The sequence below is a fragment of the Ambystoma mexicanum genome, chromosome 2p (assembly GCF_040938575.1).
Source record: "Ambystoma mexicanum isolate Mex_15411 chromosome 2p, UKY_AmexF1_1, whole genome shotgun sequence".
Lineage (NCBI taxonomy): Eukaryota > Metazoa > Chordata > Amphibia > Caudata > Ambystomatidae > Ambystoma > Ambystoma mexicanum.
In genome coordinates, this window is record NC_090923.1 from 625,584,854 (window position 1) to 625,597,327 (window position 12,474).

The 12,474-nt window shown below is 44.9% G+C and overlaps 1 protein-coding gene across 2 annotated transcripts in view; it reads left to right on the forward strand.

The window, feature by feature from the left end:
- RBM6 (RNA binding motif protein 6) overlaps positions 1-12,474 on the forward strand; it is a 1,836,548-nt gene that overhangs the window by 212,559 nt on the left and 1,611,515 nt on the right. The window lies entirely within an intron of this gene.

The window sequence follows — 12,474 nt, forward strand, 5'->3', positions numbered from 1 at the left end:
ATGGTTATAACCTTTGTGCAAAGAAGCTGCATCTCCTGCTATTTTAATTGAGCTTACCAAGTATCACGATGTAATCATTTCCAAGACTAGTGGGTAACCATTTCAAGTTAAAAGCTGCTAGCCGGACATGGGTACTCTCGTAGTTCGTTTTTATGGCGCTTTAATCTAAAGCGCTTTACGTTGGATGAATTTACATGCATTACTGTTACCCAATCGAAATTGGTACTCATTTATTGACCTTGGAAGGATGAAAGGCTCGGTTGGCCTTGCAGGGATTCAAATCTGTGACCTGCAGATCAAACATATATCACATCATTGAGCGTTTAACCCCCATCTTTTTTTTAACCATTTTTATTTTTATTTTTCAATGGAGACATAATTACAACATATGATCGTTACACTTTGTTGTCATAATGCATAGACCAACTTTCATTCAGGGTTAACGTCACCCGTTGCTGCGTATATTGTCTCCAATTTCTTCATCTGTAAATCATCTTCCCTCCCTCCTCCCCACTGTCCATTTGTTTCAACAAATGTGCAAGAGTATAACTTTTGGTATTATGAGTCCACATTATAATTTCGTTGTCTGTTACTATACAATAGGTATCTCCCAGTTTTATCGTTTCATTAACTTCCTTCCCAGGTACAAATTTTGGAAGGGGGGCCAAGTGGACCGGCGTCTTTGCAGTGTCTAATTCTTTCATACATAAGTTCTTGGGTGTAGATGGTACACGGTTAATTCCCACTTCTCCTTTATTTTTCCCTCCTTGTACTCTTTTCTCGTCGTGCTGATTCTCTATCTTTCTCTGTTCTGGTGTTAAGTGATCAATATATTTCTGAGGGTCAGTGGTTTATAGAAGTGGGCTTCCCTGTCTCCAACAAAGTCCCTGAAGGGGGACCATATGGATAGGTATCTCTGTTTCTGTTCTTATGGCAGTTACCTTCTCCATTGCCATTACTCCCCATAGTTTCATCCACCACCATGGTGTCGTCGGGCCCTCTAGTGTGTTCCACCTTTGTGCTAATGTTATTCGTGCTGTTGATAGTGTTATTAGCGTGGATATATGCCCCGATGCTGTGTATATTCCCTTTGCCTCTACTCCCAGCAGGACCATCTTAGGTGATAGTGGAAAGTCTTTGCCTGTAATGTCTTTGATGTGTCCCAGTATCTCCTTCCAATAGGTAATTGCTTTGGGGCATGTCCTCCACATGTGGAATAGAGCTCCTCTCCCTCCACATTGTCTCCAACAGTTTGGGGGATATTCTGAGTTTATTTTGTGTAGTCTGTGGGGGGACAAGTACCATCTGTAGCATACTTTATATGCAGCTTCTTTAATTGCTGTACATTTGGAGGATCTGTGAGCTCTTGTCCATATTTGGCCCCACTCTCTTTCCGTTATTGGTTCACCTACATCTTTTTCCCAATTCTCTTTATATTTTAGGTTGTCCGTTGGTTGTGCTCCATCTAGCAGTCTGTAGATTCTAGATATTCCCTTCTTTGGTTCACCTTCTTGTATTGTTAGTTCCAAGCCCGTTAGGTTTCTCGTTCCCGCTCTTTTCACTGAGGGATGGGAGATCCAGTGTCGTACTTGCGTGTACCTGAACCTTTCATTTTCCCCTAGATCAAATTTCTTTTTGCTTTCTAGGAATGGGATTGGGTCGCTGTTTTGGTACATGTCCTGCAGTGTCAGATTGTCCGCACCTTTCCAGAAACTCTTCTTCAGGCCTGGGGTGATGTCGATGTTATGTGCTGTTGGGGATAGTGGACCCAGTCCTCGTTTGACCTTTTTCATTTGCATGGCTTTGTCCCAGCTACTCGGGGCTGTTTTAGTAGCTCCTAGTATTTTTCCTTCTGCTTCGCGGGCCTTGGGGTTCAGTGCGAAGAGTGCTGGTAACAGGATCTGTGTGGGTGCTTGTTCTATGGCTCTCCATCCTTTGATGTCTGGGTTAGCCCACTGGAGAATGGGGGCCAAGTGCGCTGCAATGATGTGACTGCCCAGGTCTGGGACCCCCAGGCCTCCCAGGAGCAGGGTACGGGTCAGTATGCGTCTCTGTATTCTGGGTCTCTTTTTCGCCCATATGAATTTAAATACTGCGTTTTGAAGTTCTTTGATTATCTGTTAAGGGGTCTTCACGGGTATTGAACTCGTCACGTATAGAAGGCGGGGGAGAAGGGTCATCTTTACCGCTGCTATTCTGGCGAACCATGATAATTCCTGATTATCCCATCTCAGCAGGTCCGCTTTTAGTTGTTTCCAGAGAGGGGATGTTTGATTTATATAAGTCCTCGAATTTCTTTGCCAGGTGAACACCCAAGTATTCTAGCGTGTTTTCCTCCCATCTCAGGGGGAATCTTTGCTTCATGCAGTTTATTGTATTTGCGTCTTCAGTTATGTTTAGTGCCTTTGATTGTACTTGATTAAGAATTTGCCACCATATCTGGATTTTCAGTGTCTCTACGGCTTTCGGTAATGTATTCATAGTGTCTCCCATATAGAGCATCACATCACATATAGTGCTATTTTCTGCAGGGTCTCCTTGATTTGCACTCGTTTTATGTCAGGGTTTCCTCTTTATCTTGCTGCTAGCGGTTCCATAGCAAATATTAGTGGAGATAGGGGGCAGCCCTGGCACGTACCTCTCCGTATCTCCACTTGTCTTGAGTCGCAGGCGTTTATCCGAAATGATGTAGATGGGTGTTAGAAAATTTGCCAGGATCATCCTGCTGAATAGTGTTCCGCATCCGAATTTCTCCAGGATCATCCGTAGATATACCCAGTCCAAGCTGTTGAAAGCCCGCAAGGCATCCAGGGCAGCTATTGCAAATTTCTGGTTTGTCCGTCTCCCCCATTCGATCACATCTATGGCTCTTCTGACGTTATCTTGGGTGTGTCGTCCCCTGACGAAACCCGCTTGGTCCTCGTGGATATCTGAGAGGATCTGCGATAGCCTATTCGCTAATACCCCATTTTACCGGCTAGACCAATATTATCCGGCGGCTGGTGGCACCTTCTTAAGTTTAAGACAGTGTTCTCTTGTGCAATATACTGCTTTAAAACTAGGGTGTCTACAAGGCCCATAAATTATACTTGTGATTCCCGCTCTTGTAAAGTGGAGGCTTGACTTGCCCTTCCTTCGGAATGGGGATGGCTGCCCTGTGTTGGAGATTTTACTTGGACTCCTTAATCAGGATCTTTAGGTTTGTCTTCCTTACTTGGGTACCAAGAGTTTGCTCAGGTTTCACTATGCCATCTAAATTGTAGTGTGGCAGAGCAGGCCAAGCTTTACTCCTGGGTGGTAAGTGGGGTGGCTAAAATGTACAGTACACACTTCATCGATGCCAAATGGAAAGGTCCACACTAGATCTTTCAGATGAATTATTGTGACACTTTGCTCCAACATTTTATTAGAAAAAGAACTAGACATTTTTCCATTTCCCATCAAATTCCTGTTCTCACATTAGGTGTGTTCTCTGCCGCTTATCTCAACCTCCAGTGGGCTCCCACATTCCCTATTCCGCCCTGATACGTCAATCTCTGCCAGGTGACTCCTATTGTCTGCACTTCCTCACATGACCTCCATTCTCCCCCCTTATTCCCCCCCTTTGTTGGGGGGGGGGGACTTCAGGTTAGCACTACAGAAGGGCGCAAAGGCGCAGTAGAGAAGGTTGCTGCGTTAGGTGTGACATTGTTGTAAGTTTCCATTTATATACAGGGAGGAGGAACAATGCTAGTTTGCTCATAAATGAGGGTACAGTAGGTAAGAAATCGGATTTGACAAAAAGTGAGCTTTTTACAATGGGGTGAGTTAGTGACGTTCTGACCAGATTGTGTAAGGGAGTAAATGGAATAATTACCAGGGACAATGTAGTTGGACATGCATACATAAAGGAGAACCAACACTAGAGATTTTGAAGTGCAGGTAGGCGGTATAGGCAGATGGCTTGGGGATGTGACCATGATGGATGAAGTGCTAGAGTGGAGGTAGAGAAGGTGAGGGACAGAGGCCGATTGGAGGCGAGGTTAAAAAGTTAGCTACAAGGCAGATGAGCAGTAGATTAAGAGGGTAACTCTTGAGGCGAAGAGGTAGGCTTTCACTTTGGTTTAGAACAATTTCATGTGGAACGTTTCTAGGATGTCTGGGGCAAGAGTTCTATGCAACAGGAGCATGAACTGAACTGTAGAGAGGAAGCGCAGGGAGGGTGGTGTGCCACAAGGATAGTTAAGGAGCCCAGGGCCATGGGGATGGCAGATTACTATCCAGCTGAAAGTATGGGGCTCATAGGCCAGTACCACCCAGGAATGGAGGGGCGGGCATCTGGGTATGGGCACCCAAGCACAGTGCAATTTACTGGGGAACCCCAGGAGAGTAGGCCCACTAAGGGCATCCTGAAAACCTCTGCCCAGTTAGGTCAGTGGGGGAATACCCAGCAAATCCTGGTAGCAAGGAGGGATCTGAAGACTCCTCTGAGCGTCACAGGACACAGGAGACCAGGTCCCCACATTCTGCCAGCCATTCCCAGGCTCGCAGAATCCGGGAAAACCTGGAAGATCAGACGGGCACCTCTGGGAGCAGCGCTTCTGAGTCGGATGAATGGACCAGGGTTACCCGAACCAAAAAGGCCAATAAGGCAAAAAGGGCCTTGCTTAAGGACCCATTGAAACAAATAAAGGCAATAAGGAGTGTCATCACGCCTTATCATAAGAACGCCAAGTATTCTGTTTGGGAACACTTGGAGCTCTATGAGCAAATGATGGAGATTACTAGAAGAATTGGATAGAATTGGATAGAATTGGATAGAATTGGATAGATAGTGGTGCTTACCATAGATAGATGGGTGAACCGGGAGACTACATTTAAATCTGGCCCTGTTTTGCATTGCCTGGTGACTGCAAGGAATTGGGCCTGAAGTCAGTCCTGGAAGCAAAGTTGATGATTATTAGGGAAGATTTGGAGTAGTACCCTTTGGGTGCACTACAACAACCTTTGCCTCCTGGCAATAGGAACCCAACCTTTGGTACAAGTCTGTACTACACAGGTTGGTAGTGTGATTGAGCAGCCAGGCTTATCTCAAGAGGGGTCAATGGGAGCTGTAAGGGAGTTAGAGATTCAGTGACAAGTATCCAAATACACTCTTACATGCAAGGTTTCTTGATTAAACCATTATTCATTTAAGTCAGTTTGAATAAGCCTTCAGAAGGGAGCAGTATAATAGCAACACACAAATACCTCAAATACACACTTAGCTTCTCTAAATCAGCAAATGCCCATTTGGGATGGTGCACAGACCTTTCGTACACCCTCAGGCGACTTAAATAGTTAGGACACTGTGGACATTAATATCACTGTTGCTTTTAGAGCAATACTTGGAGTATGTCAAAAGGATTATTAGAATAAAACAAGAGAACCCACAAATATTTTGAATCCGGTAAGTACTATGGAAAAAAATGCAAAGTAGGTTAGCCCCTTCCTGGAAGGGAGACCAAACACAAAAGTCAGAGGGAAGAGTAGTCATTCAGGGAGCCAGGCCAGGGTCAATTGGACAAAAGTCTAGGTGAGCTGAAGCACTTCCTAGAGGTAGGTAAAAGTCTTGCACAATGTTTTAGAAGTCTTTACAGAAAAGAAGAATTCAAAGTAGGGTCATGAGCTGTTTAGGCTTGTGAAGCAAAGCAGCTGTTAGCAACTATACAGAAGCAACCAAAAGCAGTCTCAACTGAATACAAGAGAGGCTATACAAAAGGTAAGTTCTTAGACCATTTCTTCTAACCAAAGGTACTGTACAGTCTCAGCTGGCTTCTGTTCCTGTGCAGCTCTGCAGATCCTGTGTTCCTGGACCACAGTCGTGGGGACAAGAGGGGACGTCTGGAGGACTCCTGCACTGCAATGGGGCGATCGGTTACAGAAAAGTAGCAACTTCTATTCAGTGGCACTTAGTGGTTTCAGCTCCTTCCGGCTCATTAAATGGCACCACTCTGGTTCTTGACTGTAGAGATGGGCTTTCCTTGCATCTGGGGTCCAGCACTCTGAGGTGGCTCAGGCTCGATCAGTCCTGCTTCCTGGGAGTCTGGAGGATCTTCCTGGAGCTCTTGGCCAACTTAAAAGCAACGCATGCAATCTGGTGTTCCTCTCCCTGGCTCTTCGGTTCCTGCAGCAGTGGAAATGCAATCAGCTTTGAGAGGATGTCCAGACGGGCTTGAGTTGATTGGTCCCACCAACTCAAGGGGAGAAGTCTTCCTTGCAGGGCTTCTCTAGTCGAGGCGAATTCGGAGTTTCAGCACAGCAGCAGTGCTTCACTCGGCAAACCAACGGTCCAAGAGTTGCAGCAGGCGTCTCTCCCAAGTTCTTCCTCGGATTCCTTTGTCCGGTGAAACATGTTTTGGAAGCAGAGTAAATCTTAAGAACAACCTTTCCCCAGAGAAATGGTGAAAAAAAGACTGGCCATTTTGACAAAAATGGCACCCTTGTGTGCTTCACTGTAGCTGCGGTAAAAGCACACCACGGTAGTTAAAAGGAAATCACTGCTACCAGCCATTCATCAAGGAAAGGGTAACATAAAATTGTTGAATGAGAAACTAGACCAAGGGGATACTATGGAACCCCTCCAGCACCCTATTGTAAAATGGTGTGTGCTGGGTCTAGAAAGTTACCAATGGAAGTAGTCCATTTCACTTCACTGCTTTTGGAAACGGTAGTTTATCCAAGAGAAGGTATGTAAACCTTTGGGAAATCAGACTTCCCTGTGTCACTGCACTGAAGGTGCTGTGTCACAATGTAAAAGATGCCTATTGAGTTTGTCAGACTCCACAATAAATAGAAACATGTTCAAATCACATTAAAATAAATGAGTGGGGGAAAAGGGTCTCACTCTCTCCAGGTTAAAAATTAAGTCCTAAAATCCAGCATAGTTGCTGGTGGTCTCTAAGGTAGAGAGGAATTGGCACATTTCTGAGAATTCTCCCTCACACTGATCATGGGAGGATCGACAGCATAGTTGGGCAGACCAAAGAGAATGGTGGCACAGTCCAGTTTACCAGAGTGGTTGGAGATTCTTGGCAGTTTTGAAAGTAAGGTGGTGCCTGATCTTAATATTTAGGAGGTTGAGGCAAGCCACTGCAGTTGAAAGAGCAGGTTTGAGAAGGGTTATAGATAGCGCTGAGGTTTATAGCTGAAGAAAAGTAGGGGACAATGTTGGGTCGAAATTTGGTAGGCAGGGGAGGAAAGGGAGCAAGAGTATTGCCAGGGAAGAGAAATTTTTTGTTATATATTTTTTTTGTAGAGTTTAACATCCAAGTGCAAAGCCACCCAATATTTAATGGCAGCGACAGTTTGAAATTTTGATAGAGCTATCGGAGAAGAGTGCAAACAATGAATGATTTGGTTTCCTGCATGCAAAAAGTATGCACGAGTACCCAAATGAGAAGTGAGCCAAGGTGTAGTGTCAATAGGAAGAGGACCCAAGACGGAGCCTTGTGAAACACTGACAGAGTAGTGGTACTCCAGGAGACGGAGAATTGACAAGGTGCCTGGCAGGATTCAATCCAGGAAAGGCCTTTATTGTGAATACCAATAAGATTGAGGATCCGAATAATCGATAGTCATTGGCAGCGGGAATGTCAAAGGAGAATAAGAGGATGGGTTGGAGTGCTTAGCAGAGGCAATGAAGTTGGAGACATTCAGGAGAGCTGTTTCTGTGGTGTGGCAGGCGCTGAATCATGCGTGTATGGGGCCTTGTAGGATTTGTGTAACTGGTGATCACCCTTTTGAGTAGAGTAGTGCGGCAGGAAAGACAGGGTGAAAGTTAGCCTATTGGTTCGGGCCAGCCACTTACTTTTTTTGGAAAGGGGATGACTCTGCCCATTTTGAAAATGGAGGGTAAGCAAGTGGAGACGATGGACATGTTTAAGAGTTCAGCAAGAGTCCACTAAAGGAGCAATAGGCTTGACTAGCTAAACAAGCAAGAGGTTCTGTTTGGTGCACACATTTCCAAAATGGAGGAGGCTAAGTATTCAGCTAGGCCATCAGCAGTGAGTGAAGTTGATCGTCCCAGGTTAAGGAGGAGTGACTTTAGGGTGCTCTGTAGCCGGCAAGGATGGTTGCAGTCAGTGCTCCAGGTAAGATTTTTATGGTGGGAGCATTTTACATATTTTTAAACTTTGAATAAATGCGATTTCAAGAGTAAAAATTACGTTTCTCCTTTGCAAGAGTGTAAAATGTATGACATCCAGCCGACGTGCATACACCTTGCTTTATTGCTCTAAGGTCTGGCCATTTGATATCTCCTGTATACATTTAAATGTTGAAAACCCAAAACACAACCAATTACATACTAAAGCAAACATTGTATTGTGTTTTGAGGTTTGATAGCTGAATGGTCTTTTGATGTTTGATGAAATTCCTAATTTCCTGGAGCTATCGCTACCTAATGGGATGCCAATGTTATGATAAAATAGTGCAGAGAAGGAAGGACTCCCATGTTAATTTCATGGTCCAATGGTTATTTATATAGCGCTTTTGGCAAAGCGCTATACATAGAACATATTTATCAAAATGATCACCAAACTGAAGTCTGTACTCATTTGTTTGCCTTGGCGAGACTCAAACCTGCGACCTGTAGATCATGCACAGATTGCAGCAACGAGCTTTCAACCGGCTGAGCTAACCTATTGGCCGACATCCTTCAGAGGTCAATGGTGTATCGACTGAGGTATAATAATCAGTGCCTAGATGTTGGACAAACCATGTATGAAGCACTACATGAAGTTAAATACCTATCTGGATTATCACAGGGACAGGTTTTGCAGAGTTTCTATTTCAATTACAAATGTGACTCTTGTTTTTGAACAGCACTTGGATGTTTTTTATTGTCTTGAAGATTTGAGAGGCTAGAACAGTTGTCTTTACTTGACCTCTCTGCAACCTTTGACAGTTAATCAAGGCACCCTAACCAAAGGACAAGAAGACCTAGGCATAACAGACACAGCACTTCTCTGGACTAAATCATTCCTAGTAGATGAAACAAACCGTATGGATTAAACCCTTCAAATGCACTCCAAGAGTTAACGACTGGAGTGCCACAAGGATCCTCACTATCACCACTGTACTTCAACATCTACCGGACTCCGGTTAACAGAATCTTCAAAAAGTACATTACATGCTACAATTACGCAGATGATACCCAAATCCTCTACAAAATCAGACACCCAAGCTGATAAACCCTAATCGAGTGTCTAAAAGAAGTCTTCAACTGGATGACTGCCAACAACCTGAAAATCAACCCAGGAAAGACACAAATCTTGACCATAGCCAAAGACCAAGAGAGCACAACCACCATCCCGTGGCCAACGGAAATGGGAACTGCACCATCACCGGTAGAAAAATAATCGAAGTCCTGATGGACAGCACCCTAACCTTAGAACCACAAGTAAATGCAACAGTCAAATGTTTTTTCCTCCTCCACACAGCAAGAAGAATCCTACCATTCCTCTCCTTCACGCACAAAACAATCATTATCGTCGCCCTCATCATGTCAAGTATCGACTATGCAAACAGCCGCTACCTCGGAATACCAGAATACCTCCTGAAGAAACAACTGATCCAAAATGCAGCAGCCAGACTACTCCTCAAACTATCAAGAAGAGAACACATCACTACTGACCTAAAAACACTACACTGGCTCCCAGTAAAACACTGCATCACCTTCAAAACAATGTGCATAACTCACAGGGCAATCAGTGGACAAGGAGCAGAATTCCTACAAAAGAAAATAATCTACAAGCCTACAAGACTCCTCGTTGAGCAACGAAATCCACCTGGAACCAAAAACCTACCTCAAGAAGTAACTTGGAGGTACCTCCTTCTACCACTTAGCTGCAAAAACCTGGAACAACATCCCAAAAGAAATAATCAACACCAAAAATCACCTAAAATTTAGGAAATTACTAAAACCTGGCTCTTCAACACCAGACTCAAACTGAAAACCGAACCAAAGGAAAAGGGATGACTAACCTGGAGTGGACACGGATAACTCATTACTGACGGTGGACAATTCCCTATGTGAAGAAGCTCCCACGGCACCTGGACGAAAGACGCCGGTTAGAGGGGAACACAGGAGACACCCACAGTCAACAACCCACCCTAATTCCCACCCAACATCCGCACTCGCCTCATAGTTGCCACCGGGTATCGCAGTGTGGTGGAATTATCGGGATATTGGCAATCACCACACTATCTGAGCTGTGGACATTGGCAGGTGCACTAGCCAGACAAGTGTGAAGGGAAAATGGGGGGTAGCGCTGCGAGGGAGGCTGGGGAGGAGGAGACCAGATGTGAAAGGGACCTTGAAGGCCGGACGGACACAGATCAGAACAGAGGCGCAGGGGTGCTCCCGAACCCACCTTGGGGGATTACGTAAGCCCAGTGCCTGAATTTAGGCTAAAGATGCCAACTAACCAATTTTTGCACTAACAATTCCCCCCTCTGCATACACATCTCAAACTCCAAACCAAACCACAAACCTAAAGCACAACAAAGCGCACAAACTTCACTACATTGCAACAACAAAACAAAAAACTCGCACAACAGTACACGGCTACTGGCCGAACACACTGAGGCCCAGCCAACGGACCCAAGGGGCTGAGGCCGCCAACAGCACATCACTACTCTTGCACTTTTCCAGCTTCTTCCCACTAACCCCCCTCCCCCTACTCCCTTCCTTTTTTTCTTTCAGAGCCGCCAGGGGACCTCTCCGGTGGTGATAGTGTGCAATACAAATGTCCTTTAACATTAACCCTTAAGCAAAGACACTGCTGCCACTGACAATTTATAATAATGTACCCCATTGACTGCAAGGTTGAATGGATGTAATCTAGACTGCATACTCTACAGTTTTTATAAATAGAATGTAAATTATAAGTGTACACATGATCTGCTTTTTGCATGATTATGCACACAGCGCAGGAACTCAGAAAATTACAATTGTGCATAATCTGTTAGCAAAGATTAATTCTCAATTGCAATTTAGTTTTGCATCTTAATTATACAATTCTAAAATGCTAGGAAAATATGCACAGTGCTTGTTTGCTCGATGAGCATCTACACAGCAGAAGCTAAATGGAAAGAAACCATTCCTTTCATGAGTGTGCAGTTTCTTTTTTTGAAAGGCTTCCCAGAAATGCAATCTGTTTCAGAGGCTTTTCTCCATGTCTTGAAAATACATCCATGTAGAAAAGAAAATCAAAAGTTGTTGCGGTTTCTGTCAAGTAACCTGACCTTTGCACCGCCCTAATAAATCTGTTGGGTTTACAGATTTTATGCCTAAAAAGTCCTGGTACGAACCTTATCTGTATGCCTCGTTGTGTATCCAAGAGGGCGAAATAAAATTAAGTTTTCGCTCCGAGAGGTGTTCCGGCCCAAGTTGTAGAGTTGCAGGTCCACATGCGGGGTGCGTGCACCGTCATTTGTGCAGCAGCCAACCATTTCTATGTAGGGACAGTGTATGAATGGGGGGACCCATGTTTGAGGATGCTGAGACTTGGGGGTGGAAGTTGGTAGTGGGGCATGGGAGAGGAATTAGTCCGTATAGTAGGGATTGGAAGGAGGAGACAGCCTTGTTAGTCGAAGCATCGGGTGTGAAGGAGAAGAGTGAGAACTGTAGGTCTCAGAGAGAGGGAGTAATGGCAGGTTTTAATTTCCTTTTTAGTAATGGGTGAGGCAAATAGTGAGTGCATGGTTAGAGGGTGGAGAGCAGATAAGATGATGTGGAAACAATGTGGTGATCAGATAGGGCTGGTATGACTTTTAGTGCCTGAGCGGTGGAGATGAATGCGAACCAAAGAGTTGCCTCCTGTGTTGGTAGTTAGGTTATGGAAAGAGTGATCTTTAATGGAACGAGAATCAAGGAGGTTCCTTTTTTATAGCCCATACAGCCCTGTTTTGAAGTTCCTGCTGGCTCCCATTGGCCTTCTGTGTCGCATGCTCCCCATGGCCAATCATTTGGTAAACTATACCGCTCAGTGTTGGCACTTCCCTGACAGTCTTGAAGTCTGGCTGCTTGTTTTTCTTGTGGTTTCCTTCATGTGGTTTGTTTCCAACTGTGTTTGGGGAGTTTGTTTCTCTCCCATACTCTCCTTCAGGCTGTTTTCACTGTTCATTTTCATTCTCCCTGTATACTACCCCCTCCCAATGCCCCCAAATTACAAATTGCTCTGGCGGTCCATCTTGTGTTGGCGGTCTCCCTTTTGGGAAGGGAAAAATGGTCCATTCCATTTCTGGCCTCAATTTCACTTTCCTGGTTCTGTAAGTTTTCCTGGTTGCACCCAGGTGCATTCTGGGAGTTGTGGTCCTTAAAGAAGAAACCTGGCCAGTAAAATGGTTGGTGGGAATTGTGGTAAGGACAGTGGTACCAGAATCCCTTCTCATGTTCAAGCATTCTGTGGATTTGGGGCGGGCTGGGCTCCCTCTTAATCCCCCTCTTAA